Source organism: Tamandua tetradactyla, chromosome 16 (assembly GCF_023851605.1).
Source record: "Tamandua tetradactyla isolate mTamTet1 chromosome 16, mTamTet1.pri, whole genome shotgun sequence".
In the NCBI taxonomy this organism is placed as follows: Eukaryota; Metazoa; Chordata; class Mammalia; order Pilosa; family Myrmecophagidae; genus Tamandua; species Tamandua tetradactyla.
Window position 1 is genome coordinate 3,280,346 of NC_135342.1, and position 13,861 is coordinate 3,294,206.

Below are 13,861 nucleotides of genomic sequence, written 5' to 3' on the forward strand. Positions count from 1 at the left end.
ACTGTCCACATGGACAGCTCAGCTGCAGGCCCTCCAGCTGGCATGCAGCAGGATTAATACTAAAGAAGACCGAGTATTCTCTGAAGCAACACCAAGGAGGTCATCTGGTACATGAGACCTTAGTATTGACCAAGGCCTTCTAACATGGTCACTTTAACGCACTTCATTTTAAATCTGTCCCTAAAGCCCAGGAGTTCAGGACCGTCAGGGAGTGATCAACGCTGCCACAGCCACGACTGGATCCCCCTGCCTTGGAATTGAACAATGTCTCAGGGAAGGGTGGGTGGGGAGGAGGGAGGTGGAGAAGCATGGGCCTTTCTGGTTTCTTTTTCTTAAACTTCCCACTCTATAATAATTTCAAAATTATAGGACAGTTGCAAAAATAATACAAAACCCATAGAGAACTCCAACATACCCCACCCCAAATACCCAGCTCCCCAATTTTGACATTTTACCACATGGCTATAGCATGTATCTATCCCACCTAACCCACTATGTGTCTGCCTGTCTATCTGTCAATCATCTATCTATCTGCTTTCTAAACAGTTGGGAATTTAATGCACAATGGGTGTAGGGTTTCTATTTGGGGTGATGGGAAGTTTTGCATAACGGATGGTGTTGAGGGTACTGCAACCCTGTGAATGAGACTCCATCCCACTGAGTGGGATGCTTGAGAGTGGTTGAGATGGGAAAGTTTATATGCATATTTGTATATGAATGTTTCCACAGCAAAATGGAAAAAGGAGCAGCTAAAGAGATAATGACAAATAAACACAATACATGTTCTTGAAGTGGATCCAATAATGTAGGAGAAAAGGCTCAAAAGGACATTATTAAGACATATGTAAAGCTTCAAATTTAGACTGTATTCTAGTTTGCAAGCTGCCACAATGCAATATACCAGAAACAAAATGGCTTTTAAAAAGGGGAGTTTAATAAGTTGCAAGTTTACAGTTCTAAGGCCAGGAAGTGTCCCTATTAAAGCAAATATATAAAAATGCCCAAATTAAGGCACCAACACAAATATGAGTTCTCATATTTCCAAGGAGAAATTTATTACTAGGTGCATAGCAGGAGACCAGATGGTCTATTGGCCCAAATATCAGTACCCCCAAACTGCAGTAATTCTGATAGTTTTATATTATCGGAAGAGAGCAGGTTTTAGGATAATAAGCTCAGTGGTGATATGAAATAATAGAGGTGATCTAATTATCGATCATTGTGCTGGTTTGGAAGGGTGTATGTACCCTAGAAAAGTCATGTTCTAATCCTAATCCCATTGTGTAAAGGAAGCCTTCTCTTCTAATCCCTATTCGGTACTGTATGCCTGAAAAACTCCCTGGAGATGTGACTTAATCAAGAGTGGTTGTTAAGCTGAATTAGGTGGAGACGTGTCTCCACCCATCTGGGTGGGTCTTGATTAGTTCACTGGAGTCCTAGAAAAGAGAAACATTTCAGAGAACAGGAGATTTGGAGAGAGCAGAGAAGAACACCACAGCCATGAGAAAATCACAACAGAGAACGCTGCAGAACCATGAAGCGGAGAGTCCACCAGCTAGCAACTTTGGGAGATGAGGAAGGAAAACGCCTCCCAGGGAGCTGGAGAGGAAGCTAGCAGATGACGCCGTGTTCACCATGTGCCTTTCCAGATGAGAGAGAAACCCTACACTTCATCAGCCTTCTTAAACCAAGGTATATTTCCCTGGATGCCTTAGATTGGACATTTCTATAGACTTGTTTTAATTGGGACATTTCCATGGCCTAAAAATTGTTAATTAGCAACTTATTAAATTCCCCCTTTTAAAAAGCCATTCCGTTTCTGGTATATTGCATTCCAGCAGCTAGCAAACCAGAACAGTCATGCACGTTTTGATCACATGCTCAGTTACAGAACGCATATAAGAAAACGGTGGCCTAAACATGATGACGGGCGTGAATTTTAGTATTATAATGGATTTAGGTGACTTAAAGGTTAAAGTCTAAGCTATTGCATATGTCAATAGGGTCTATTTTGATTAGATCCAGTCTCACTTATCAAGAGAACTTTGGACTTGCGGTTGGTTAGCTCTGGGCTGACCCCAGGCCCTTCATTTGTAAATATTAGGGGCTGTCTTTAGTGATCATAAAACTCCAAAGTCGAAAAACCAGATAAAATGTTTACAAGTTGTTCTAGTTTGCTATTTGCCAGAATGCAACACACGGATTGGCTTTTAATAAAAGGGGATTTATTTTGTTGGTTCTTCAGAGGAAAGGCAGCTAACTTTCCACTGAGGTTCTTTCTTACGTGGAAGGCACAGGATGGTCTCTGCTGGTCTTCTCTCCAGGCCCCTGGGTTCCAACAACTTTCCCCGGGGTGACTTCTTTCTGCATCGCCAAAGGCCTGGGCTGAGCTGCAAGTGCTGAGATGAGGTATGCTGAGCTGCTTGGGCTGTGCTACGTTGAGCTCTCTCATTTAAGCACCAGCCAATTAAGTCAAACATCACTCATTGCAGCAGACACACCTCCTAACTGACTGCAGATGTAATTGGGAACAGATGAGGTTCACGTACCGTTGGCTTATGTCCGCAGCAACAAAACTAGGTATGCTCACCTGGCCAAGTTGACAACTGAATCTAACTAACACACAAGTGAAGGTCAGTCACAATGTTTTTACAATCACAAAGGCACAAGATAAAGGCTCTACAATCATTACCAGAGATCAAGGCAGCTGGATTATAGTTCAGAGATTTCAGGCATTTCCCTCTGTTTACTCTAATATGACAAAAAGTAAATGGGAATATCTGTATAATGATTTGGTAATTGTGACCATCCCTTAAATCCTAAATTCTCGGTTATGTTCTTGGGCAGGCAAAGGCGTCTGCCATCAGTCCGTGCACAGAACAGGAAGGAGGGACCCTCACGAAGCAACCCTCCACAGACATCCTCCAGCTTGACGCCTCAGTGGGCTGTGATGAAAACTCCTTGCCACTTGTCGCACCAAACTGAAATGTCTGTAAAACCTGCCTGGCAGAATGTTCGGGTTCACCCACCCAACTCTGTGGTTCCAACCATGGAAGGGGCCTGAGGCTTAGAATGGTTTAATCACTTTCCTCTCCCTCCTGGGAGCAGAATGCCCTTTAGGGGAGGTGGCTGGGAATGGTCTGCACGCACTGCGGAGAAGCTGCGAGAGTGTGGAAGGAGGCAGGTTATGAAAATAGAGCAGGGAACGCTCAGCTGCCCCGGGTATCTTCAGGAGGCAGCCGCCGTCCACTCTGTCCTCCACAGACGGTGGCCACACCCAGTGCCAGGCCCCAGCTCTCTGTAGCTCTGCTTCCTGCTCTTTCCCTGATCCACCTATCAAATCCTGCATGCCTGGTCCACACTCGGAGAGGCAGGGGAGGTGACTCCCGATGGCCTCTTTTCCCTGGACCCCATCAGGGACTTCTTTCTCGCTAGCTCCATGTCCCAAGTGTGTTTGGATGAGGGTGGGAGTTTGCGGGTGGAAGGCGTGATGCACGCTTTTGTCTTTGCTCTGCAAAATGTGTATTTCACTTTTCTGAAAATGTAATTCTCAAATTTTAAATATGGAAATAAGCCATATTGGAAGAGCTCCTGGGGTAGTTTGAAGCTGTTATATACCCAGAAAAGGTAGTCTTCTGTTACCCCCTTCCTGAGGATGTAGACCTATCGTGGGTGGGACCTCTGATTACTGATTTCAGTTGGGATGTGACCTGCCTCATTCAAGGGGGTCTAAATCCTCTTACTGGAGACCTTTATGAGAAGGTAAAAGACAGAAGCTAAGAGACACGGAACCTAAGAGATGAAATTGGGAGACGCTCATGGAAAAAGCCCCAGAGAAGCTGAGAGAGGCGGACTCACCCACAGAGGCTAAGAGAGGAGGCTACGGAAGTCAGAGCTGGAAGCCACGGAGCCTGGGACAGAAGCAACGGCAGACGCCACCTTGTGCCTTCCTGTCCGACAGAGGAGCCTAAGCTCACTGGCATCCAGTCTTCAGAGAAGGTATCGTCTGGTGGATGCCTTAATTTGGACATTTTCAAAGCCTTAAAATTGTAAACTTGGAAGCTAATAAATCCCCATTGTTAAAAGCCAATTCGTTCTCAGTGTATTGTATTTCAGTAGCTTTAGTAAACCAAAATAGTTTCTCATCATAAATATGTTAAAAGAATTAACATTATGCTTCTATGAAAATATTCTTAACTGGAGACTTAAAAGGGGATTTCATTCATCAGCTGTTTTTTTAATTATTTTAAAAATATGGCATACATACAAAAATTATTTTAAAATTTTTTTCTAAAAACATTAAACTTTTTAAAAGTCAATTGTGATGATAAAAAAAATATTTATGCCCTCTAGCCTCCTATATTCTGGAGCAGCTAGAAGGAAAAAAATCTGAGAGGATCATATGGTAGCCCATGACAAACTCTGGGATCTGTCCTCTAACTACTTGTTGAAGAGTATTTTGAAAACTGTTGCTTTTTTATTTCTTTGCTTTGTGTATATATATATATTATACTATACAATGAAAAAATTTAAAAAATAAGCAAAAAATTACACTATTTAACAAATAAAGCATATATTCAAAAAAGTAACAAATTTCAAAGAACATTATAACAAATAGTTATAGGACAGATTCACAGTTTGGTATGGGTTACAATTCCCTCAATTTTAGGTCTTTCTTTCTAGCTGCTCCAAGACATGGGAGACTAAAAGAAATATCAATGTAATGATTCAGCAGTCACACTCATTTGTAAAATTCTGTCTTCTCTGTTATAACTCCTTTCTCCTTTGATCTTTCTCCCAATCTTTATATGTATTTGGACTATGCTTGTTCTGACTTTTTCAGGTTGGAAGGGGCTGCCAGTAATATGGAGTAGGGGGTGGAACAAGTTGGTGATCTGGAGGAGCTGGCCCCTCTGCATTTCAGGACTTATGTGGTCTAGGAACCCATCTGCAGGGGGTAAGTTTCTGGAAAGTGAAAACATGAGACCTTTGTAAGATCTCAGATAAAGCCCTAGGTGTTCTTTAGGGTTGGCAGGAATGGTTTTCACTGGGAATTGGCAAACCATGATAAATAGCAATATCTAGCTGAAGATTACATGAGAGTATCCTCCAGAATAGCCTTTTGATTCTATTTGAATTCTCTCTGCCACTGATACATTATTTTTTACAATTCCTTTCTCTTATTTGGTGAGGATGACATTGTTGATCCCATGGTGCCAGGGCCAGGCTTATCCCTGGGAGTCATATCCCATGTTGCCAGGGAAACTTTCACCCCTGGATGTCATGTCCCATGTATGGGGGAAGGTAATGATTTTCTTTGCAAAGTTGGGCTTAGAGAGAGAGAGGCTACATCTGAGCAACGAAAGAGATCCTTCGGAAGTAACTCTTTGGCATGTCTATAGGTAGGCTTAGCTTCTCTACTACAGAAATATACTTCACAAGACAAGCCTCAAGATCAAGGGCTTCAAAGTTCCCTTGGGGGAAGAAGGAGGAAATATTAAATGTCCCCATCTGGGGAATTCCTAAGATTCTCACAAGCAGAGGGGACAACCAATTCAATAGGCTGAGCCCTTGACCTTGGGATTCACCCTTATGAAACTTATTCCTGCAAAGGAGAAGCTAAGCCTAGTTATAATGATGCCTAAGAGTCACCCCCAGAGAATCTCTTTTGTTGCTTAGCTGTGGCCTCTCCCTCTAAGCCAAGGTGGCAGTGAGCTCACTGCCCTCCCCACTATGTGGGACATGACTTCCAGGGGTGTAAATCTCCCTGGTAATGTGGAACAGGTCTCCCAGAATGAGCCAGGAACCAGCATCACGAGATTGAGAAAGGCTTCTTGGCCGAAAGAGGGAAGAGAGAAATGAGACAAATTAAAGTTTTAGTGGCTGAGAGATTTCAAGGAGAATTGAGAGGTTATCCGGAGGTTATTCTTATGCATTATATAGATATCCCTTTTTAGTTTATGGTGTATTGGAGAGGCTGGAGGGAAGTACCAGGAACTGTTGAGCTGTTTTCCAGTCACCTCGATTCTTGAAGATGATTTTATAACTATATAGCTTTTACAATGTGACTGTGTGATTGTGAAAACCTTGTGTCTGTTACTCCTTTTATCTAGGGTATGCACTGATGAGTAAAAAAAAATAAGGATATTAAATAAGTTAGATAGATAATAAGGTCACAAAGCGTAAAACAATTGGGCAGATTGAAATACTAGTGAGATACTCTCTCAATGAGAGAGAAGGATAAGAGGTATGGCATGTATGAGTTGTTTCCTTTTTTCCTTTTTGTTTCTTTTTCTGGAGAGATGCAAATATTCTAAGAATGATACTGGTGATAAGTAAATAACTATATGATGATATTGTGAGCCATCAGTTGTACACCATGTATGTGTGTGAAGATTTCTCAATAAAAATAATTATGAAAAAAAAAAAGATCGAGGGCTTGGCCTATTGACTTGGGAGTCCCTAACGTCTGAGACAGTATCAGGGTTTTTCTGGTGGTAACACGTCATAGATCCATATTTTCTCTCCCATTCCTCAAGTGACTTTGCAGATGTTTTTTTAGTTATCTGTTCAACATACTCTGGGATGTGTCAGGGCATTACATTAAGCTATATAGCATTACAAATCCTCTTTCCCATCCTGGGCTCCCTGTGTTTGGGTTGTTTCAATGATCTATACAGACAAGTTGAGTTGGATTATGTGCTACATAAAATTTAGGTTTTGGACAAAATAAACCTCTCTTCCTTTGGTCTGATTGGGTAGGTGAAGTTCTAAAATACAGACAATGTCCTCCTTCCCCTTGTATTCTGATTTATCTTAGTACCAACCCAATCAGCTTCATTCTTATTTCTAGCTGAAGCCTGATCTTCTTTCAGCTTCTTCAGCAGTTGTATGTGGCAGCTACTCTGAGTCACACAGGTGCCACACAGGTACCCAGAGTTCCAAGGAAATACCAGGTCATACATACTTAACACAGTCTTTCAAAATCTAGAAATATCATTGACAGCTCTGGGCTAGATATGACTGCTATAAGAGCTTACAATCTGGGCCTCAATTTTCTTATAATTGTTTTCTAAAAGAGACCATACAATATTTGCTCTTTTGGTCAAGGGGCAGTGCTTGGCTCATCCCTGCCCCCCTGTCCGTGCACTCCTGAGGGCTCCGGGCTTCCACATGGAAAGGAGAGCAGCAGGCGGTGTGCACTGGCTGGATGGTCTCTATGAGCAGGGAAAGCTGGTTCACCGGCACCAGGTTCCCCACGGGAGCTCGGGACTGCAGAGCTGAGGGCTGAGCTCCCAAGCCAGTGGCAGGGCAGGCACCTCCTGGGGGCGGCCTCTTGTCCCCGGTGGGGTCTCCCCTGAGCCCATTCACCGGTTCTCTCGTCTCATTTCCTCAGCTTTTCCTTCCAGGGCCTCACTTTATGGTGTAGCTGACCCTCCCAGGTCACCTGGAATTGCCATCCCAGTATTTTTTCTGTCCCTCTCTAGCTGTTCCTTGGAGCAGGGGTGAACTCCACCTATCCTATTCCACCGTCTTCTCATAACTCATCAGCTGTTGTTTTTAAAAAAAAAAAAAGCTGGAGATGAGTCACCTTTACACAACTTCAAAATTAAAGAGACTGGAAGGGTTTGCAATGCAGTCGTTCTCCTTTCCACGTCTGACACTATGGCAACCCCTCAAATAATATTTTAACTAGTATTTTGGAAATATTTCAACTAGTGTTTTGAAGGCAGGGAAGGGTGACCTGGCGCTCGAGATCATTTTTAACTTTAAATTGTTTCTTCCATCAGATGCATTGTTCTCAGTACTGATGGGCATGGCGTGGCCGTGTTCGCTGCTGGCCACAGGGTTAGCAGTGGATCTCCACTCGGACTCTCTGTCCCCCTCCAGCTCTGCCCTTTCTTACTGTGGTCAATTTGGGCAAGTTATTGCATGTCACTGAGAGTCCGGAACACCAGGACCAACCTGGAGATAATGCGCCTACACATTACCTATTTATACTTATCCTCACAGGCTCAGTGTGAGGCTGAAACCAGAGGACACCGGTCAAATACTAGGAAAAATGACTGTAGTGGATACTAACAAATGTTACAACTTTTCTATTTCCAAGAACAGAGTGCAAGCGAATTCATTGCTTGGGTGAGTTTATGGAAGGCCAGGTTACAAATGGCTAGCCCATAAAAAAAAAAGAATTAACCTTTCATATTAGAATTATCATTGTCTATATATTTTTATATTACCTTTCAGGAAGCACCAAACTAAGAAATATGACATAGAAAACAGAGTTCTGCACCTTCAGGGATTTTTCTGAAAGAAGGGAAGACAGACCTGAGCCAGCACATATCCTGCAAACCAGAAAATGATCAAATGTTACAAAGTCTTGCTAAGTGTCTGCATTATTAAATTTCATAATCTACAGGAAGGCAGCAATAGCTGCAATGTACCACTCATTGTGTTTTTATCCAAAATGCAAATTTCATTCTAATAAAATTGAGGTAAATAGTTCCTGTAAAATATAGCAGATAAATAAATAAATACAGCAGAAGTGGCAAACTCATGTATTTAGGGGACTAGACATGTGGAACTGACACTGTGGCCTGCTCGGTATGGCCCCTGGTGAACTAGAGGTAAAGACCATAAAGCTGTGTGACCTGGGGGAGAGCACTCAACCTCTCTGTGCCTGTATCTGCAAAATCAAGGTAACACACAGTCTTGGTATGAAGATCAAATGAGGTAACTCATATACTGCACCTAACATAATACCTAGAATGTACCAAGAGTTCAATACATATTAGCTAATCTTATTAGTAATGATTCTAGAGTTTTAATAATTACCAATTAAGGTGCAGGGAGAATGACATGACCTAAAGTGCAGGTAAAGCATGGGGCAAATTACAGGCACTTAATAAAAAGACACCACAAGAGATAAGCATTGATACAAAAGAATTATTATAGGAACATTCGATGTAGAAGTCACAAACTGAGGGGCCACTGGCTACAGCCAGCCTAAGGATGTGTTTGGCCAATACAGTGTTTATGAAGCAGTTTTCATTAGTTTAAGAAGGTCTAAAAATTGAGGTTTCCTACACCAGTTGAGTTTTGGAAACTCAGAAGACGTCTGGGTCCGCAGCCCCACGTGGTAATGCTTTGCTGGAGATCCGTGGTGTTTCCCAGTCCAGGGCAATCCCGTCGCTCCCTCACCCCCGGCTGGGCTCCCTGCTTTGCGTTGTCCGGCGCCGGCGGCCTAACTGGAGAACCGCGGGGCCACGGAGCTTGTCTGGGGGTTTCGGCCGAGCGATGGCTGGCTGCGGCCACCAGGGGGCGGCCAGGGCCTGTCTCCTGTCCACCCCGCAGCAGCCCCGGGGGTTTCCCAGGATCCCGGCCCGGGACAGAGAAGCAGCGGAGGTCCACTGCGCGCCTGCTCTGTGGGAGGAGCTCCGCAGAAGCTGCTCCGGACGCCCTCGCAGGTGCACTTTCTCTTTCTTGGGTCAGGGGGACTGAGAGTCCGAAAGAGAAGGTGCAGAGTCCCCGCGTGCACCTGGGCCGAGTTCCTCTGGATTGCTGCAAGGACTCCATGTGGCTGCAGAATTTCCGCTCTAGCTGTGCTCAACAACGGTATTTAGCTGTTTCTGTGATCACTGTGGCTTCTTAGTATTACTGTTCTTTTTATTATTCGTTTTGGAAAGGAAGAAATAGAAAAGGTCTGTATTCAAAGATGAAATGATTACATATGTAGAAAAGTTTTAAAACGTAGTGGAACTAATAACTGAGGATAGCAAGCTCACTGGGCCCTAAGTTAATAGACAACAGCCAGTTGCTTTCCTATGGACTAGTGATGGAGAATTAGAATGTGATTAAAAAATTTATTTACAGTAGCAACAAAAAATGAAATATTGGGGTATAAGTATAACAAATACATACAGGATCCTTATGTGGAAAAAAAAATCAGATGAAAGAAATCAAAGAAGATCTAAATAAATGGAACAATATTTGTGTTCACGGATTGGAGGACTCGATATTGCTGAGGTCAATTCTTCCCAACTTGGCTATGGATTCGGCACACTCCCTGCCAACACTCCAGGAAGCCCACACGTGACTGAAGTTTCTGTGGACAGGCAGAAGCCCGGGAGTGGCCATCAGCCATCCTCACAGACGGTGGGGCCAGCAGGCCGGCTGTTCCCCCCGCAGTCGGGCTCCTGCTCCCCCGCCCAGGCCAACCCTGACTTGCAGCGGGGCGGTGGCCACTGGGGGTGAAGGCCCGTGTCCCAGCTTCCCTGCGGCTGGTACTCCCGACACGGGGTCTGGGAAGAGGTGGCCAGCCACGTCGGAGCGGGCACCCCCTTCTGCCCCCCGCCTCCTGTGGCGAGGCTGGCAGCTCCTGGGGACCTGGGCAAAAGAGAAGCACCTGTTGCTGGACATAGGATCTGCCTGGGCAAGGCCTGGGGAGCAGGTGTGGGGCAGGAGGCTGTCCTGCGGCCCCTCAGTGGCACCCCTGGGTACAGCCGAGGCCGGAGGGCTGTGAGGGTCCCGGCTGCAGCCCCCCTCAGGGACCCCCCACACCTCCAGGCCGCCAGAGCAGGTCCAGGCTTCCACCCAAGGTCAAATGCAGCTGGACCTCCTCCGACCTCTACCCCCTCTCTGCTCTCCCCCAGGTCCCACTGCCCACCTGCCCAGTAGCACCCCACCCCAATAACCCCTGCCCCACCTCCCAGCCCTCCCTGCTGGGGGTCCCCTGAGACCCTGCGCTTTTCCTCCTTGTAGCACTTTCCACACTTTTCATTACATATTCACTTGTCTGCACAGCCCCCGGCCCCAACCCCTCTTCAACCCCAAAGGAGCTGTTAGGTGCAGCTCCCGCCCTCCCCCAGGGCAGGCACCGTGAGCTGGAGGACTGAGGGGGGAGACGCTTCCCAGGCTAACCCCACACTACCATCTCATGCACTGCAGGAGCTTCTGCAAGCATCTGTGCCAGCTCCTCCTGCTATGACTGGACGTGGTCTCTAGGATAGAGACCCCAGGTGACGCTGCTGGGCAGCAGTGGGGTACACATGGGACACTGCTGCACAGCTTTCAACTGCGAATTACCAGAACCAGCTGTGGGTTTGCCAATTTCCATGAAACTCAAAGAGCTGGGAGAGGATCCTGTGGGGCTCCGAGCACTCCTTCCCTGGCACTTCACATTTCTCTAAGTAGCCTGAGTAGGCAGAGAAGACCAGACACCTGCCCCCCACAAGAAAGGATACCTGTTTCAGCTAAGTTCCCCAATCACCTCAATTTTGCCCTCTCCCCACCCACCTGCTCCATTCTCAGACTTGAGTATGCAGCAGGGTCACCTGGAGGACGTGTGAAACAGCCCGCAGAGCCCACCCCAGACTTTCCGTTCAGTGGGTCTGGAGTGGAGCCTGGGAACCTGCATTTCTAACAGGTTGCCAGGAGTTGCAGAGGCTGCTGTGACCACAATTTGCACGTGACTAACTTGGTTATTTCTTGTTTTTAATCTGCATGAAGTAATAATGAGCCCTGACCCCCACAAGGACCCCGTGCCCCTCAGCCATGGAAGATGGATGCATTTGAGACTCCACAGCCCTCTGGAGTAAAAATGCAGGAGGAGGCACTGGGTGGACAGGTCAGTGGGGCCTACGTGGCCATCGGATGTTCCCAGGGCTTGGAGACTCCCTCCCCCTCCAGGCACAGGGACTGACTCAGTCTTGAATAAAGTCAAGAAAAAAGAAGGGGACTTTTGGGGGGGAAGGGGAGTTTCAGGGATCCTGAGAAGGAGTTACCTACATATTGCTGAGTAACCATCGTGATATGAGAGGCAGGAAAGAAAGGCAGCAGAGATTTTGACAGGTGGCACAGCTTATACTTGCCTTGCGACCAGCTGTTCTAGTTTGCTAGCTGCCGGAATGCAGTGTACCAGAAACAGAGCGGCTTTTAAAAAGGGGAATTTAATGAGTTGCTAGTTTACAGTTCTAAGGCCGAGAAAATGTCTCAATTACAACAAGTCTAAAGAAATGTACAATCAAAAGCATCCAGGGAAAAATACCTTGGTTCAAGAAGGCCGATGAAGTCCAGGGTTTCTCTCTCAGCTGGAAGGGCACATGGCGAACACAGCGTCATCTGCTAGCTTCTTCTCCTGACTTCCTGTTTCATGAAGCTCCCCCGGACCCATTTTCCTTCTTCATCTCCAAAGGTCACTGGCTGGTAGACGCTGCTTCTTGTGGCTATGTAGTTCTGCTCTGCTCTCTCTGAATCTCTTTCATTCTCCAAAATGTTTCCTCTTTTATAGGACTCCAGAAACTAATCAAGACCCACCCAAATGGGTGGAGACTTATCACCTAATCCAGCTTAACAACCACTCTTGATTAAATCACATCTCCAGGGAGATGATCTGATTACAGTTTCAAACATGCAGTATCAAATAGGGATTATTCTGCCTTTATGAAATGGGATTTAGATTAAAACATGGCTTTTCTAGGGGACATACATCCTTTCAAACCAGCACACACTTACCCAGGTGTGATGAAACTTCTCTAGGCTTGAATTCCCTATTGGGAAATGGGGACTGTTAAAAATACTGACATTCATGGGGTTGCAGTGGGGTTGAAAGAACATAAACACTTGTACCCTTTGTCACAAATTAGTATTCCATATGTGGTATTACAAACTGATAAGAATTCTATTAAGCAGATAATCTCAATCCTTTTGTAAAGCAATTATATGATAGACCCTTACATTTATCATCATAAAAAATGTCAAACAATACAAAATGATTACCAAATACTTGTGCTGGGCACTATATTAAGAGCTGTGCATGCAAGTCCCTTTGGGAGACTGTGGAGAAAGGAGGAAATATTAAACTTCCCCATCCGGGGAATTCCTGGTATTCTCGTAAGCAGTGGGGACAACCAGTTCAATAGACTGAACCCTAAATCTTGGGGTTCACCCCTATGAAACTTATTCCTGCAAAGGATAGACTAAGCCTACTTATAATTAGGCCTAAGAGTCACCCCCAGAGAACCTCTTTCATTGCTCAGATGTGTCATCTCTCTTTCAGGTAACTCAGCAGGTGAACTCATTGCCCTCCCCGCTATGTGGGACATGACTCCCAGGGGGTGTAAATCTTCCTGACAACCTTGGGCAGAAATCCTAGGATGAGCCAGAACCCAGCATCAAGGGATTGAGGAAGCCTTCTTGACCAAAAGGGGGAAGAGAGAAATGAGACATAATCAAGTTTCAGTGGCAACCTGGAGGTTATTTTTATGCATTATATAGATATCTCTTTTTAGTTTATGGTGTATTGGAGTGGCTGGAGGGAGGTATTTGAAACTGTTAAGCTGTGTTCCAGTAGCCTTGATTCTTGAAGATGACTGTATAAAGATATAACTTTTACAGTGTGACTGTGGGATTGTGAAAACCTTGTGTCTGTTGTTCCTTTTATCCAGGGTATTGAAAGACGAATAAAAAATATATATGTGGATAAAAATAAATAAATAATAGGGGGACAAATGGTAAGATAAATTGGGTAGATGGAAATACTAATGGTCAATGAGAGGGAGGGGTAAAGGGTGGTGTGTATGAGTTTTTTCTTTTTTCTTTTATTATTTGTCTGGAATGATGCAAACATTCTCAAAAATAATCATGGTGATGAATACACAAATATGTGATGATACTGTGAGCCACTGATTGTACACCATGTACGGAATGTATGTGTGTGAAGATCTATCAGTAAAAATATTTTTTATAAAAGATATGAGGTCTTCTACTCTAGCATTAATAGTCTCATTTTATAGGTGATAAAATGAAGCACTGAGGTTGCATACCTAGTAAGTGTGGAGCTGGGATTTGAACTCAAGGAAGC

General features: G+C 44.9%; 1 long non-coding RNA gene across 1 annotated transcript; it reads left to right on the top strand.

Annotated features, from left to right (window-relative positions):
* Positions 1–9,449: 9,449 nt before the first annotated feature.
* On the top strand, positions 9,450–13,751 carry LOC143658583 (uncharacterized). Its single transcript, XR_013163254.1, has 3 exons — positions 9,450–9,615; positions 11,509–11,626; positions 13,058–13,751. It is a non-coding gene; the product is annotated as an uncharacterized LOC143658583 (long non-coding RNA).
* Positions 13,752–13,861: the final 110 nt, after the last annotated feature.